The sequence below is a fragment of the Passer domesticus genome, chromosome 4 (genome assembly GCF_036417665.1).
Source record: "Passer domesticus isolate bPasDom1 chromosome 4, bPasDom1.hap1, whole genome shotgun sequence".
NCBI lineage: Eukaryota > Metazoa > Chordata > Aves > Passeriformes > Passeridae > Passer > Passer domesticus.
The window spans coordinates 20,932,406-20,949,977 of record NC_087477.1 but is presented as its reverse complement, the minus strand read 5'-3'; the positions used below and the strand labels follow the sequence as shown (position 1 = coordinate 20,949,977).

General features: G+C 37.6%; 1 protein-coding gene across 3 annotated transcripts in view; it reads right to left on the bottom strand.

Moving 5' to 3' along the window:
* Nucleotides 1–680: 680 nt before the first annotated feature.
* PCDH10 (protocadherin 10) overlaps nucleotides 681–17,572 on the bottom strand; it is a 237,785-nt gene continuing 220,893 nt past the window's right edge. For all 3 annotated transcript variants that reach the window (XR_010360721.1, XR_010360723.1, XR_010360722.1), the window contains one exon: nucleotides 681–4,834. The gene's annotated coding sequence lies outside the window, so the exon portion shown is untranslated. The remainder of the gene's footprint in view (nucleotides 4,835–17,572) is intronic.

The window sequence follows — 17,572 nt, the reverse complement described above, 5'->3', positions numbered from 1 at the left end:
GCCTGCTCTGGACTTTGGGGCATGGATGGCAACAGAGTAGTCAAGGGCTGTCTGGAATGGTGACCAGACATCTTGCTGCTATGCAAATGTGAGTAAAAGTCAATTATCTTACTCTGTAAATAGTGGACAGCCCCGTGCTTGCTGAGCTCTACTGCACAGCAGCAGGCTGCATGCCAGGATCTGCCCTCCAGCAGGGATGCCTCCCAAGGTTAGTCCTTGAGGCTGAGAGATGTTCTGCCACAACAGATTCTCTGCAAGTGATTAATAGCATGCTAAGCTTTGAAATCTTACCTAAGAGATATAAAGTATTGATTGTGCATAGATAATCCTACGGACATAAACCACTGACCATGTCTGGGAATAAGAGTGATGCACCCAGATTCCCCTCCAAGAGAGAGTTTGGAAAACACGGCTGTACTTTCTGAGCCTCATGGCTTGAGAGGAGGGTGTCTCAGGCAGTTTTGTCTGACCCTGTAGTCCATGCAGGGAATAACCAAGCATATCTTGCCACTAAATCTTCTCAGACCACTATCAGATTTACCTCTGAACTTGGTTAATTCCCTCCTTTCTACAAATAAAGTGTACTGTGTCTCCTCTACTCTGAGTGAAGTGCATGAGTCCATCTGTGACACTGTCACATTGTTCCATAGGAGTTCAGAAACTGAAATAACCAGGCTGCGTCTTCTTCAATTATTTATTTCTCATCTACAATCACTTCATCTCCAAGGATATGAATGGGATATTACTCAGCTGTTTGTTCCTCATAAACCATTTTACTACACTTAGGTATGTCAAATCAACATAGAAATCTGTAATAGGCTTATTAAAACAGGTCATTACAGTCATCTTATTGCTCAAGATTGATAACAGGACTGAAAGATAATAAAACATGATGTTTCAAAAGCAAGCAATAAAAAAGTCACAAAAGAACAGAATAAAAATTTTATTATGCAGTGTCAGGAATGTAAATAGTTTCAAAAGTGATATTGTCAGGCCTTTCGGGACCTATCTCTTGGGGCAGTCTCTTCTCAACAAAGACAAAATAGAAATAACTTCACAGTGCAGACTGATAGTTTATAAGAAGAGTACAGACAATATTCTGCTCAATAATCTATATTGAATTACACCAGCTTAAATATTGGAAAACAATTCTGAAATCATACTACAGAACCAAATGTTGTTCTACCACAGGAATATATAAAATTTGTTACTTTGGCAAGTAACATCCTGACACAGCTAAAATTACTAGTGCATCCATCTATACTCTGAAAACCTTGTTTTTTTGTCTAGGCTGGTTGTCAACACTTTGGAAACACTCCTTATCCATAAAAGCAACATACCTCTTTTTTATTGCACAATTACGTTCCAAACTTTATTTACAGAAAAGTCTTCCCGGCACAAATATTTATGCACAAGATGATAACATTCTGTTTCAAGAATATGTTCACAGGGGGCCTGGAAATGCACTTCCTGGGAATATTTTGAAGAGCTTAGCGCAGTTACTTAACTGCTGCAGGTCTGTGACCTTTCTGGTACCTGCATATGTGTTCCAGCTGAAGTGAATCTGGAATTGAATGAAAATTCCTGTGGAAAGGATGGTGTGCGTTTTTTGGGTTGGTTTTTTTTTTTTCTTTTTTTTTTTTTTAATTCTGTGTCTAAATTCCATTTGCATAGCATTTTATTCATATATGGAAGTTCCTTTACAAATCTGACCCTTATGTCAAGGCTGCCACTTTATTTCTAATATTTTCCACTTTTTTTCACATTCAGTTATATGTAACAAATAAGAAAGTGAATTTGTTTTGGGGATCAATACTTATCTTCAGCATCATCAGTAATAACAGAGCAATTGAACTGTTGTCTTTTTTCTGGCTGCTGAGATGAATAACTCAGTTTTGAAAATGTCTGCATTAAAAATTAATTTTTAGGGAAAAGGTAGTTTAATTTAGACACATATAACTTATAGCAAAATAAAAGAAATTTTGATCTTTGAAATTGTTCCAAGGTTTCTGAAGAAAAGATGGAATTCTTTTGCAAAAGAACATTATTGCAATTAATAGGTTTTTTTAAATGTTTGTCCTGCTATCTTTCTTTTCTAACTGTACATAAGTACAGTCATACTGCAGTCAAAATGGTTGCTCAGCTTTCCTGCCATAACAATTCCTACAAATACTAAGCAATTTGAAAACTTTTTCATAACCTTCATAACCTTAGTAAGACACTAATTTTTTTTCTGCTTTGTATTTAAAAAATAAATTTGATCATTTCATAAATTGAAACAGGAAACAAACCATTCACCTTCTTAAAGGTATATACTAGAGTACTAAATGCATCCTAAAAAGTGAGCAGAGCTCCAATCTGATGCTGAGTGAGTTGCTTTAAAACAAATTTTGTCTCACTGCTCTTTGGTTTATGATATCTGGTTGAAAGATGACATATTGTTGGAAGTAGTGATGCATAAGCTCCACATATGCATCAGGAAGTAATAATGATTGTGGAAAGTGGAAATTGAGTGATGAGCCTTTGGCTTAAGATAGTAAGTTTTTGATTAATTAAAAAGCATAAAAATATATTCTCTTACACACTGGGAATTTAGGGTGCATTTTATCACTCAGAGGAGCCAACACTTTGCAGGATTAGGCAAATACCAATTCTGCAGCTGTTATTCATCAATTTTTGCAGATACTAGATAAAGCTAAAGCAGAGCCTCACCATCTTAATTTTTTTCCTAACTCCTAGGCCTTCCATTTTTCATCTTGACAGTGTTTCTTTAGAGAAATGATACAGTATAAACACACCTTCTGAAGGAATTAAGAAAGACAAATTCTGAGAAGTACCACAGAATCCCTACATTCTTGCCTGAACAGAGCATAACCATCAAATAAAAGGGAAGGGCACTTAGCTGCCCTTGGATATTCCAAGTATCCCTTCTCTGAGAAGAAAAGGAGCTGACAGCAGAAGCAATGGAGGTGAACAAGTCACTGTCAATTAAAATAAAAGGGAAATGGACCCACATCAAAATTTTTGGAGCAGATATTAGAAACATTTTGTTATGTTTTCTGACTATGATTCAGACATGCCTGATATTTTACCACAATGTAGCATCCTTTATCTGATAATTTCAGTGTGCTTTACACATTAAAAGTGCAATTAATAGAATATGTACCAAGCAATTAGATGACCTGTTGTGACCTTTCAATTTACACTGTGACAAAGACACACACTTGGAATTCAGTAGTAGACCATTTTCTGGCAATCACACAGCCAGTTTAATGGAGCTTGGCAATATTTAAATCAAAAGGGGAGAGATGAAAGCTAATTAAGACCAATATACTAATGCTCAAATAATTTGTATTAATAGAAATTAAAAAGAAAGGGGCAAAAAGAATCCAGTATTACAGGGAGTGAACATATTTTTTCTCTACTAATTTAAATGCCACTACGGGATAATTTCAGTCTTGGCTTGTGCTCATATTGCATGACTTTTATTAACATGAATAAGAGTACTGAATTTATCCAAAGTAGACTGGAAAAACATACCACATTATTTTTAATCACAACTGAACACAAAACAGGTTCTCTCTTTGTATTCAAGTATGTCAACCACACAGTAAAAACCCTCCCAAATCTTTGCATGGCTCCTTGGTGTGCTAAATGCTGTATTTGAGGTTAAAATGCCCTCGAATAAGGAGCAAATGGTCATTTTCAGAGGAAGGTGGTCTTATGCACAAAAGTCCTCCCAGCACTGTAGTCCCACAGGCACAGACAGGGCAGGCACTTCACTCTGAACTTCTCCTTTTCACCCCCATCAAAATGAGTTTGTCCCCATCAAAAGTAAGTTTGTTCCCATGGCTCATCTGACAAGGAAATGACAAGAAAGGAGCAGTTTTGGTTTGTTAGAGAATGGCACTCTTTTTCAAAATTCTTATACCTGCTTAATAGTTGGTTTAATGAAAACATTATGAAGTTTAAAATACATACTGAGGTATGCTGAGAACATCTGTGCTGTGTCTCCGGTTCTGATGATGATACAAAGAAATATTTTTAATTATACTAATTTTGTTTGCAGTCAGTTGTTTTTAATTGATTTGAAATATGAATTATTACAATGACAACATTAGTAGTAGTGTGCCAATTATTGCAGTTTCCTCCAGACAAGCCCCCATTTTGCCAAACACAGATGAAAATCATGAGTAAATGAAAAACTAGAAGTTTTACTTTGAGAATTTACCATGTAATGTTCAGTCTCAGAGATCCAATTACATTTTCTTCTCTTTATGTAGTCTCTACACAAATCAGACTACCTGTATGGACGTACACTTTGTTAAAAAGTTGATTTTTTTCTTCCAACAAGCACCGATTACAAATGTATATGGTTCATTATTTGTAAAGAAACTTGGTAAAAAAAAGTCACTGCATTATTCCACAAGTTTTTAATGGCAAACATCTGCCAAAATTATGATTTGAAAACAGTTTTACTACCATGTACAATTTATTAGGGACAGGAAAGTCTTCTTAGAAAACCAGCACTGAGACATGTAGTGAAATGAAAAAATGTTTCCTTTTTTACCCATTCTGCCTCTCTTGAGTTCACTTAGGGCTCACTTATGCAAGTCAGTGACAAAGCTGGCCCTTGACTCCAGTGTGACAAAATCCAGCCTCACAGAATTTCCTGTTTATGTTTGTAACCTTGTTGGTATTCCTGTTGTGTGCCCGCAAGTGATTCCAGGACTCCCTGCATGCTTTCAAGAAGAAGGTCATAGTTCTTTCAGGATCATCAAACCATCATGAGTGAACCATGAATCAAGATGGAAAACATGAGTAGATTGTTCTCCTGAAAGACAAGAAAACATATAATTTCTGCAGCGCAAGTCAAATGACTCATCCCAAAAAGGAGCAGCATTTTTCTAACCCTGGAATGGCAGCCTGCAGATTTTTGTGGCAATTCTGGGTCTCGCTGAACTTTGATTAACTCAGGACAACATAAAGTACTTCTGTTTTATGGCTAAGGTCAGGCCAAATATTTCTTGTCTTCTGCTTAAAAAAAAGATCTCTTTCCAGATAGATCATCTGTCTTTCCAGAGCACACTGCAAAATCTGATCCAGTGTGAATTTCACTGAATTGTACTCTAATATTTATATGGATCTGTTTGATAGTGTGCTTTGGAGGGTGAAACTCACATGCTGAAAATTTAAGAAAAAGTTAGGATAGGGAGAAATCAAGGAACAAGCAATTACTATTTTCTTCTAGGATCTATATTTGCCATCCATGTGTTGAAAAGTTGCATACAGGGTTATCTAACTGTGCTGTTTGAAATATAGGTGGTTTTTTAATTAATCTGGCTTCATTTCCTATGGAATGTTTCAACTCAAGTTGTTAAAATAATTAATCCATGGTAAACTGCCAAAAATTTATAAAAGTTATAAATTCTATAGTCTTACAGTTTTGCATACCCACCCCTGGGGCAGAAAGAAATTTGCCCTATCTTGATGAAATATGTTATTTTGATTGTACATAAACCCCTTAAAAACATATTTGGCATTTCAATTCTCAAAGAAAAATGTGACATTAGAATAAGAATACTAGTATTGAAAATTTGACAGGTGAAGAAATTTTTTAACAATTTTCATTTTCCTTTTTGATAATATAGAGTAGACTCCTAAAAGAATCTAAAAAATAAACAAAAAAAAAGAAATTCTGAAAAGCCATATGAAAAAATACCAACAAAAATAATTCTATTTGCTTGGTCTACAACATATCAGTCTGCAGCTATTTAAAGAAGCTTTCAGAAAGGATGGTGCTTATTTATAACGCAGAAGAGAATCTGCTGTCTGAAAGCAACAAGTACAATGAATTTGAACTGCAACAACAGCTGAGCTGGATGTTACAGAGGCTTCTCCCTAGTAAGACACTGTAAGATACTAGAGTAGATTCCAGAGCACTTATGCCTGGGGCATTTTGGAAATCTCTGATACTGAAAATTCATAGAAGGAAGTTAGACAAACATCTTCCAGTAGTCTGCATCTTCAGGTAATAATAGAATTATCAGAAGTAGAAGGAGTTGCAAGAGATCTTGAAGATCTTCTAGTTTCAACCTTCCTGTTACGGGCAGGGACACTTTCCACTAGGCTGAGAGCCCCATCCAGCCTGGCCTTGAACAATTCCAAGAAGGGGGCATGCAAAATGTCGCTTGGGAAACCTGTTCTGGTATCTCACTGTCTTCACAGTAAAGAATTTCTCCCTAACATCTGACCTAAACCCACTCTGTTTCAGTTTGAAGCCATTCCCCCTTGTCCTGATACTACAGGCTCCCTTCAGGTACCGGAAGGCCACAATTAGGTCAGATCAAAACCTTCTCTTTTTCAGGCTGAAAAAAATCAATATTCTCAATTTTTCTTCAAGGGAGAAGTGCTCCATCCCTCTGGATTAGTTAACCCCGTGGCAGACCCTGCAGCTCTGTCTTGCACTAAGATTTTTATGAAGCAGAAAGAGCTGTTGCTAGCCAAAATGAGTTACTATCTAAAAACGTTTCCAGTTCTTTAGAAATGCTTTAAACATTGTTTTTTTAAAGCATCTCAAAAGGTTTTGAGAGTTTTAGAAATATGACATCAGGTTAATTCTTGTCATTTTAATAATTATTCATAAGTTTTTGAAGGTAAGTGGAAAGATTAGTAGTTATTCTGGATGGTTTTTTTTCACCTGGTGCTTCTCTGCTGTTTCAGGTTTTACATTCTCCTTGTACTTTGCTGTAAGGTATACTTTTTATTTAATACTCTGCTCTGCAGTTAATTGTATTTTGAGAACTTGAAGGCCTTTCAGATGTGTGAATAAACTTTTAAAACACAAAATCATTGAAAAAATCTCTAAAAACAGTAAAAAAATATCTCTTTCACTTAAAAGGCACACTCATGTTTTCTCTAGTTTAACACAGGGTTAAGGACATCTTTTTGCCTGTTCTTGAACTGCATCATTGATGCTTGAAATATGCTCAGCAGAAGTCTCCCACTTGTCTCTTAAAACAGTGTTTTTAAAAAAATGCTTTCAATGCACATTCCTGTTCTTTGATGGGAACAATTTTTTTTACGGCATTTGAAAGAGACTCCTGAGGTAAGTACTATGTGTAATATGAATTATCAAGCATTTATTGTGGTTCTGTAAATTCTTAATATTTTTGTGTTTGTTCATTGTTTGGGCAAGACAGCAAAGCCATTTCACCTCTCCTGCTTCCCATGAGGTTTGTGAAGAGCATCCTCAGAGCACTGCAAAGCTGTGAAACCCCTTTGAGCAGCACTTCAGCCCTCCTTGTCCTGCTGCACAGCTGGCTATTTCCAGCTGATCTGCTGGTGCTGCTGCAGCAGTAGTGGGTGCAGCCAGGGGGGAATGAGTTTGTGAGGTGCAGGGGGAGCACAGGCACGCCACAAAGGCCAGAAGTGCAGGGATGCTCTGCAGCAGCCCAGCAAAGCAGGAGGCTCACCCCACTCCTGTTCAGCAGCACTCTTCAAAAAACTCAGGCAGAGTGTGTCAGCACACGTGCAAGTCATCACAGAAAGAAGTAAGGATCAATTTTGTCTTTGTTATCCTTTTTTTTTTTTTTTTTCCCCCTAAACTAGTCAGGTGGTGACCTTATTGTTCTGCCAATTTACAAAGCTGGATTGAGGAACCAGCTGCGATCTCTCAGCCAGAAATCCTCATTGGCAGCTTTTGGCACCTGTTCCTGGTCAAGCACTAGCACAGGGAGCACTCTTGAACTTGTGAGAGGGTGGCCTGATTACAGTAAGCAGCTCTGAAAGAACTCCACATTGCATCAAGTGGTGTCTGGTCCAAGAAGCCCTCAAGGTCAGCTGAGGGGAAGGAGTGACTTTTTCTCTCTGCAGGTTTAAATGTCTGTTTTATTCTTTCTCTCCAGAATAAAAACAACAAAAAAACAAACAAACCTCCCCCCGCAAATAAAACCAAACAACTCATTGTTTAACTATTCATATTTATTTATTTTGATTCCTAATGCTCTTCCTTCATTTCTGAATGCACACATACATGGCACCTGGCTGTGTATCCAGCAGTTCTGGGTTTGACTTTAACCCACCTGTTGCCATGTGAATGTTGTTACCAATGGCATCACATGGAAGTCACTGTTTCTACAGTCACCTTTCTAAAACACTGGTCATAATGGTAGAATTTACCAAGAGGAGAGCAGCAATACTGCATGATAAATGGATTGCCTAGTTTAATATCTGATGAAAATAAAATTAATATTTAATGATAATTATTGCACATTTCCATTTCCTGTCACAGAAAGATTCTGCTGTTTTGTCTTTTGCAATTCCATACCCTCTCCTACTGATGCTACACACAAAGCATTTTACCATTAATTGAATTTTCTCTCTCAATGCCTAAATGCAACTAGCTTTAATTCAACTGGAGTTTTGTATTGTTTGATTTTCTCAGTTCAGTAGTTTATTGCAGTTATCCTATTCAGATCAGAAGAGCTAATATTGTTAGGTTGAAAGCTGCCAATGCTATGTCTGTTTGATGTATAAACTTTAAAAGCCTCCTTGAGGAAACTGTACAGTCTTTTAGTTCTGAAAATTAAATCTCTAAGGGACATGACAAATTTGTTATACCAGTGGAAGGCATCATCTAAAGTATGGCTTAGATTTACATCTGTATTTATACCGATTAAAGTTTTGATATTCATTCACATTAGCCTTCATGTCTTTAAATTATTAATATATATATCTATATATATCTATATATACAGATATATATCTATATATATCTGTATGAGATGCATACAGATATATATAGATATATATCTGTATATGATCTGCTTTGTTTTGACCATCTTCAGAAGGCTGTACACAACTCTGCATTTCTACTTAGATGAAAAGCCACCACCTTGTGAAAGTATTGGTATCTCCTCTCTCCTCCTTTTCCCCAAAGATAAGGACCTGTATTCTTATATTTAATCCTTACAAATTTTCCATTTTGGGGTCCATAAAATTTGTGCTTTTTATCTCAGTGCAAGCAAGTTCAGGTCTGTTTAGTCATCCTCATGGCTTACACTTCTTTATCCCATCTGTTATGTGGTTTGTAAGAGACTACACCTACCAAACACTGTCTGTAGCAAGCTACATTTTTCTGGTTTACTCTCTCTGATTCTGTGGTTTATTAAAAGCCTTTCACTGGGATAGTAACATCAGTGGCTCAGATTAATTCTTTTTGGTCTTTAGCCAATCAACCAGCTCATTTTGTCACTTGGCTAATTTAGTGATGTGCCAGCAAAATCCATAATTACAGCTGAAACTATTTGTACTTCTATTGCTTGCTAAGCTAAGGTGACTCCATGAATACTATGTACTACTTCTGTCCTTCAGTCCAGAAGAACATATTTAATAAAAAATGTGGAAGTGGAACCCATTATCTATTCATTTAAAACTTTTATTGCTTTTGTTTTGTTCTTAGCAGGACACTAGCCTACATCCTCCTCTGAGTTACTCAGGAAAGAAATTTTTTTCCCCCTGGTTAGGAAATACAGCTTGCAAAGAGACTCTTTTAGACAGAATTTGAAATCCAGATGAGTTAAATCTGTCAAATATGGGAAGAGCATGCTTTACATAGGGTGACCTTACCAAGATGTGATACTTTGTGATTTTGATGTTCTTCATAGGAAAAGTATGATTTAAGGGATGTTTTGCTAAGCCTTTCCCTACTTTTAAATGAGTAAAAGTTTCCAATAAAATCTTCCATCAAAACAAAGAAATGTAATTTCCATACAGAACCATTTTTGGAAGGCAGAATTTGAAAGGCCACAGCCCACCTATGAACCTCATTAGAGTGTCTGTTTCACATTAGTTTCACCACCCTCCCCATGCAACCTCCCTCTTCACCAAAAATGGTTGCATATAGGACAGAGATATTTCCCCAGACATCATTGTAGCAGGCTTACCAATTGAAAATGTTTGATACAAACTTAGCAGTCAGTAAATTAAGAGTGTGGCTGTTTGTTTAAATGCTCCATGATTTCCTTATGACCTGATAGAACTGCTCAGCACTTTGAGTTGGCACCTGTCAACTTTTAGTAATCAAAACCAAGCCTCCAAAAACATTCAGCTGCTTAAAAGAGAAAAAAACCATGCCAATATCTGGTTGCTTTTTTCTTTTCTTTGCTGCTCTGTGGATGATAATTTCTCTTTGCCCTTCTTAGTAAGTGCAAGCCTAAAGGAGAAAGGCAGGCAAAAGAAAAAAAAAAAAAAAAAAGAGTATCTGGGGAGGAAGGACTGGCAGGGAAGATCCCTCAGCACGAGCCAGGAAAGCACAGCTCCTCGGGCTGGAGCCAGAAGCAGCAGGTTTGGTACAGAATTAATCCCTGAGTACCTTCTGCTGCCACTGGAATTATTATGAAAATGCTAAGGGCTGCACATGTTCACAGGCTGCTTCCCCAGCTGCTTTGGGATTAAAACCTAGCTCCAAAACACGTGGGATGCTGAAGCATGCTATGTCCACATCTGCAAGAGCAGCCTCCAGCACCGGGGGCTCGTGCTGGTCTGCCTGGGGTGCTGGAAAGCATCTGGGGGAGGGAAGCAGCTTGGGACTCATCAGGGGTTTTGGGGAGCAAGAGGTGTGAAAGAGGCCCCACAGAAGAGGGAAGCAGAAATAAGGACCAACAGAGGACTATAGAGGAGGGCAGAAAATCACCAAGAGTGTGAAAAGGAAGAGCTCCCACTTGTTTGCATTGCTGACTCCGACTCGATTTGGAAGCTTAGCTGTCATTATGAGAATTGGATCAGAAACAATTTGGGAAGATGATGATATTTACTTGCCAAGCCAATCCCTATCGCTTACTCTCAGTGCCAGCTCCCTCAGCTCTCAGAAATAGCCTTCTCTAATTTTCTTTAGGCTGGAAGCAAATACCAATTCAATAGGAGTCGTGGGTTCTCAGCACTTTTCAGGAATAAGTATTAGACACATGCTGAACTTAAAAACTGACATATAAGTCAAGATGGTTTGTTTCAGTATTCTGCCTTCTCTGGAAAACAAATTGTTGTAATACAAAACCATGCATCTCACTTTGATAGTTTCTTTTATTTATCCATGCTGATGCTCTGGGTAGTTCTATTAGGCAGAATTTGACACAGGTTTTTATGGCACATCATTTCTGGTGGAGCTGTGATTGAAGTGACACAGCAGGCTTCCAAAGGACTCACTGAGGTACACAGACTTTGCAGAAACTGATTGTGAGCACAGGTAGAGGAGAGATTTTCAGTGACACCAGAGGCATTCATCCTCTTTTAGCAAGCCCTGTGAACTTCCCCTTTCTGATTCAGCCAATTAGAGGTGTATCTGTGTGCTTTGTATGCTCACCACTAGAGATTCAGATTCTCATCACAATAACAGTGGTGTTAATGTCAAGTAAGTACATAAAATAAACAAATCCAGTGAATGCTTTATGGGTATGGTTTACACTGCAAACAAACTTGCAGACTGAGTGGATATTCTCACTGTTCCTCACTAATTGTTTTCTGTGTAGAAAGCTTTACATTATTCATATAACCTGTTCATTGCTGCAGCAGGTGACTGTACCTACAGATTATCCCAGCTCTGCCTGTGGTCAGTGGAATTTACAGGATTTTACTGGCAGGGAATCAGAATGAGATTTTATTACACTGCTCAAAGATTTACCATGGCAGAAGCCCCATGCATTACAAGTCTCTAAAAGCAGAAGGATATACACAGTACTGTTAGGATCTTAGTATATTGGAATACAAGGACTAAGTATATAAGGAATGTATTTTGCCCTAAAAGATATTTCAGTCTTTAATCTTAAGTACATGTTTTAGTGCAGACCCTTACTCTCTTCTATAGCCCTGAGTCATGTATTTAAGCAAATACCTTGATTAGTACTGTCCTATGCTATGTCAGGCCTTTGAACTAATCACAGCTACTCCAATTAAATTAATGCACTAGGTAAATGGCACTTACCTTTATGAGCATAATGAATATAAGAAGAAATGTGTACTGGAAATAAAAACTGTCTAGCAAACATGGTCTGTGGGACAACTTGTGAGTGAGGTCTCACAATTCTGAAACACACACACTTGTTTTTTGGTTTTATTCATGTTCTTCAAAATGCATTATATTCTAGGTAGGATAAATATACATCTGGAAATGGCATTTGTCAAATCAGAAAGGACAGTAAGAAAAGGGAGCGGACAGGAATGTTCTATTGCCAGTGCAATATTTCATGTAATAACTGAAAGTACATCTAAATCACAGACAGGATGTGACAAAAACCAATGGGGGAGATGAACTGCACACTAGCCATTTCTGCAAGGAAGAACAATGTTTCTGTCTCTTTCCCCACCTTTTTATATTGACATCGACATGCCATTTTCAAGATAGCAATGATTTTCTTTTTTCTACATTAAAATTTTCACTGGATTTACATATTTGATATAATTTATGCAAATAACATTTCTCCAATAGTCAATACATTTTACCTCTCAGATAAGGAAATTATCTAAACCTGAGTATTTCAAACTATAATATAATCAATGAATATTCAGGCACAATATTTTAAGGAGTCTAATTAGGGACTTCTTATCATACTTTATTGTTACCTGCCAAGCCCTGCCAACAAGCATAAATGAAACTCAGACTTCAGATGGTTTACTATCAACACTGGAGTATGCAGGAATTAATCACCACAAGCAGCCTACCCACACAAGTGTCCTGAAATGCATCAGTAAACTTCTAGCTCAGCAGGATTCTGTATTTTCACTCTCCCAATGGAGTCAATGGAAAGTAGTCTTCAGATTTTTATCTTAATTTTATCCCACTTCCCTTTTTGGGTGATTTTTAACTTTATGTTTCCTTTCCCTCTGCTATATTCATTTGTATTCTATGAGATCTGTTCTCCTATCTATTTCCTTCCTAGGTCAGTATCTTGATGCTGCAGTAATAGCTCATGAAACCTGACACAAACCAAGAGAACTTTGTGAAAACCAAAAGACAAACCTCTATGGTTCCAGTCTAAGGTTTGGGCTGACAGTGTCAGTTTTACTTCAGGATTTTCTTTTTCAACTCCCTTAATTGCTCACTTTCTTTCTTTCCCCCACCCCACTTCTCCTTTTTCAGTCTTGGTATTCTGTCTCCCAGCTTCTTGGTCATTTCACTTTCCTTTTTCTTTCCTCCCTCTGCTCTAGTGCCTTTCGTCTCTCCTAAACCATCCTGCAGCAGCCCAGTCCAATTCTACCCCTCACTGTTCTAACCCTGCTCCATCTCTCACCTTTCCCCTCATCTTGCTTTCACAATCTCTTGGACTCTATCTATGCACTTAGAACATTTCCTTGCCATCACTCTGTCAGCCTTCAGGCAGTATGTACCACTCAGCATACAGCTTAGCAGATAGCACCTCAGGTGGGTAATTTTGCAAAAGAGGATATAATTCCTGCTTATATTCAAAATCCCAGTAACTGGGATATTTTCCGCTGCAAGAGTGACAATAGAGGTTCTGTTAGAGAGAGCAGAAGAATTTAGTGGTTTGTTTGGTTTCCTGAACAAAACAATCTCATTTATTAAATGTTCTGATAAATCATACAAAGGTAAAACAGGCAAGTACTTTATGGGAATCAAAGACTTTACTTGCAGGTGAAAGACAGATATGTGTGGCCTCATTTTATTTATTTTGTAGTGTTTTTTCTATTCTCATGAAGTTCCAGTATGAAACCAGATTCCACTGGAAAGATTGTGAGCAAAGATGAGTAGAAAAAAAAGAGAGGATATAAATGTAAAATCAGTGAAACTATAAAATAATTTAAAAATTCATGTTGCTTGTATGCAAAAGGATCCTTTAGATAGGAACATAGTAAAAGAGAACTACAGTGGCTCTCCAAACGGGGAACAAAAGGAAAAACCTGAGGAAAGACAAAATCAAGGTGCTGCATCTGTAGGAAGAAAAGTGGAAGAGCAGCCTTCCAGTAATTGAATGTTCACCTAATCAATTACCTGTAGCTGAAAGAGGCAAGGACCTGGGTCTAAATTAACCCATCCAACCTTCAGATGGGGACTGTAGCACCAGCTGTAACTGCTGGTGTGTCCAGAGAAACCAAAGCCATCTAAAGCAGCTAGTAGTTCAATTTCCTGTGCCTCTTCAAGAGGCTGTGGTACTCTTTATTTTGTGTCTTAAACTCTTGGGTAGCAGGTGGTATGTACTGTTAAGCTGTTGTCACATCTCATCCCAAAGCTGCTGGTATTTCACTGACTGATAAAGTGTGACCCTTTAATTCAAAACTTCAGGGACAAGTATTGATAGCACTTTATCCTATTAGGCAATCTACCACTCAGAAAAAGATACTGTTCATTATAAATAAGGTTATCAGAATGTGGCCCACAGAGTAGTGAGGTAAAACACATTACTATACTAAAAGTGTTAGTTTTATTATCAGTTTTGCTATGCAGGTATTGACAGGTTGCTGTGATAACACAGAAGTCCAGCACTTGACAAGAGCAAAGAAGAATTACAGAGCAGGTGCATACTGCTATCACAGGGGTAAAGGGAACATGGCTGCAAAGAGTTCAGGTAGAATCTTTATGTTGTTGGCAGAGATAAAGTCTTCAAAATGACAGAAAATAATTGCCTAATAAAGAGTTATAGTACTGCCCTAAGCTGCAGAATGAAACAATTACTTTTATGTAGCTCCTCGTCTTCAGAATCGAAAATCCTCTTTGTTGTTCTCTCATCTCTCCCTTGATCTTTGAAGACTTTTCCCTGTATATTTAACAAGTATTTTTTGTTTGCTTTCTCTCCCCCCAGTGCTTTCTCTCTCTCTGCCTCTGTGTGACTGCTTCTGCAGTGTTGTTACCTTTCTGACTGTAGCATCTCATCGTGGCCCAGATCATTGCAGGCATCTGTTACCCAGGGCAGCTGACACATTAACCTACAGATGCCCCCGCGCTCTCCATTATTCTCACAGGTCAGCACAGCTCATTGGTATCCCGTGATAGATGATGCAAAAGGAGAGCAGATTAGAGCATCAGGAGACAGGAGAATGACTCTGAATCTGATTAGTTTAGGCAGAAGGGATTTCATGTGATCCTAAGATGCAGCTGTAGTATAAATTGAGAGCTACTTCTCCATGTCTGTCATAGTGACTGCAAAATCCCAAATGAGCAGAGACACTGTGGGCAGTTGCTCATTTAATTAACCTGCCCTGACTATCAGGTTCCAGGGTCTAATGTCATTTGATAGAGTTTTCACTTTGCTCCTTAGATGAGATCACCCATGGAGACAGCATATAGAATGGATCTAAACCATATTTCATATAAGAGCCCAAACTCAGCTCACTTCCAGAACAGCCTGTGTGTCTCTATTTATCCAGAGTGCAGCAACGGAGAAGTAAAAGCTCAATCCTTTTCTGTCTGCTGTTCAGTATCATGGCTGCAGCACCTCTCTTCCTCAAAATAACAAATATTTCCAGGTATGCCCTAACACGCTAAGGTGCCTCAAGCACCCAGTGGTGAACACAGATCTTGGACAGGCAGTGAAGCACTAGGGACAGAGCCATCAGTCTTACAGCCTAAGTTTAATGTTGGAGGATAACTGCAGGTTCAAATTTCTAACCTTTTTTTTCTAAGGATTTTTAGAATACCATGTTTTATGAAATTTTTGAGACTCTTATACATATTCATCTTCCCCTAATATGAAATGGGAAGTTTCATATTCTGCCAGGTTAACAAAGTGTGAATTTAAACTCCCTGGTGTTGGGAAATAAAGCATATTAGCCACTTCAGTCCCCTCCCAATCACTACTTATGCACTTTTTAGTGGATGCAGCAGCAGAGAGCATTTCCTAAGGCTACACACCTGTGGAAGTCTTAACAGTTCCAATGTATATTGTGCTTATACGGTGTCTTTTAAAATTAACAGCACTGCAAGTAACAGACTTGCAGTATAGTTGTCACTTGCCTTATCTCAGCGACAGAGTATTTTTCCTCTATTTACCTGATTAGAATAAAGAAAACAATGCAGCTGAATGAAGAATACAAAATAGACAATTTAGCCTACAAACTTTACCCTAACTTACTCAATGTTTATTCTCTGCTTTTAGAATACTGATAAGAAGATAATGATTTCCAGAGTATATTCATTATCACCTCTCTGGGTCATTTCTTAGAATAATTAAAATTCACTATTCACTCCGTACAGTTTGCCACTGGTCAGTCAAAGCACACAGCACCCTGTCTGTTCTCTGACTAGCAGATGGAAAAAAAAAATTCATGTAAATGTCAAAAAATTCAGAAATTCAGTTCTGCCCATAGTAATGCCCACTTGGTAAATTCTTTCTACAGCTACTTGTGAAAATAGCATTTCTATTAGAAAGATGATTGATGAGAAAGACCCTAATAATGGGAACCAAAATGTATTAGTTTTTGAAGAAATATTCTCTGAAGGTAATATTCAATATTGCTCCAAATTAAGAAAGCAAACTATCCGTGATATTCAAAGGAGAGGTCTGGCTCTGGCTAACAGTGTTCTGTGATAAAAGCAACCATTGTACCTGATTGCCAACCAAATATCAAATTTTCCCAAGGATTGGTTAGTGAACTAAATATGAATTACTGACTATTCAGAAGGTTTGAGGTGGCTTTTGCTGCCACACACAAAAAACATTAGAAATATTACAATAGGCGTTGGAAACTTTCCAGTCAGCCCTTTTGTGTCCTACTATGCTTTGTTAGGGATTAATACTTTAACCCTTGCAAAGAGAAGACAAAATGCCAAGTTATGTGAACACAGAAGCACAGTAAGGAGCAAGAAGGTCATAGATTCATAAAGGCTAAAGAGAAAATCTTTAAAATCTGGGTAATACAATTCTGGGCTCAATGATTTTAATGGACCTTGGATCAGGCCATTATTTCTGTTATGATGACAATATCTGTATAATATATTCATTTTTACAATCACGACAATGAGTTACTGTTTGATAAGTGCTTTTAATTTTAAAGGAAAAAAATATGTCAGTAACTAAAGATTATCCCTTGGCATTAATTTTATAAAGTGTGCCATAAAACTCTTTCAAATTAAAAAAGAAAATCTAGGCCAATGTGGTGCCAATGAAGAACTTGGTATGAGTTAACAACCCTGCTGAAAGACAAGGAGGAGACAGCTCGACTCCCTGTTTAGTTTTGACCCCACAGTGATCTACCTTTTCTTAATGGCTCCCTCTCAAAGTACATCATCCAAAAATACATTTCAGCTTCACTGCAATCCAGATTTCTGGCTCTAACAAATAATTTTTCTATGCCAGGCTGACAATACAAAGGGCTAGTATAAAAGCATTTACCTCTTTGTCAGCCACTTTTGGTTGACAATGATTGAAAGACATGTTTCTTGTGATTTAGAAATTTTTTTCTTGTTACCTTTATTTATAATGGATAGAATTTCAACTACTTGATTTATTTTTGTGAAGGAGGAAGCAAACATGAATCTCATTCTATAGCTTCTCTAACCAAATAGGAGTGCCTCTTTCCCTCACCTTAGAACCACTAAGTGAAATGTTTAATGCAAGTGAAT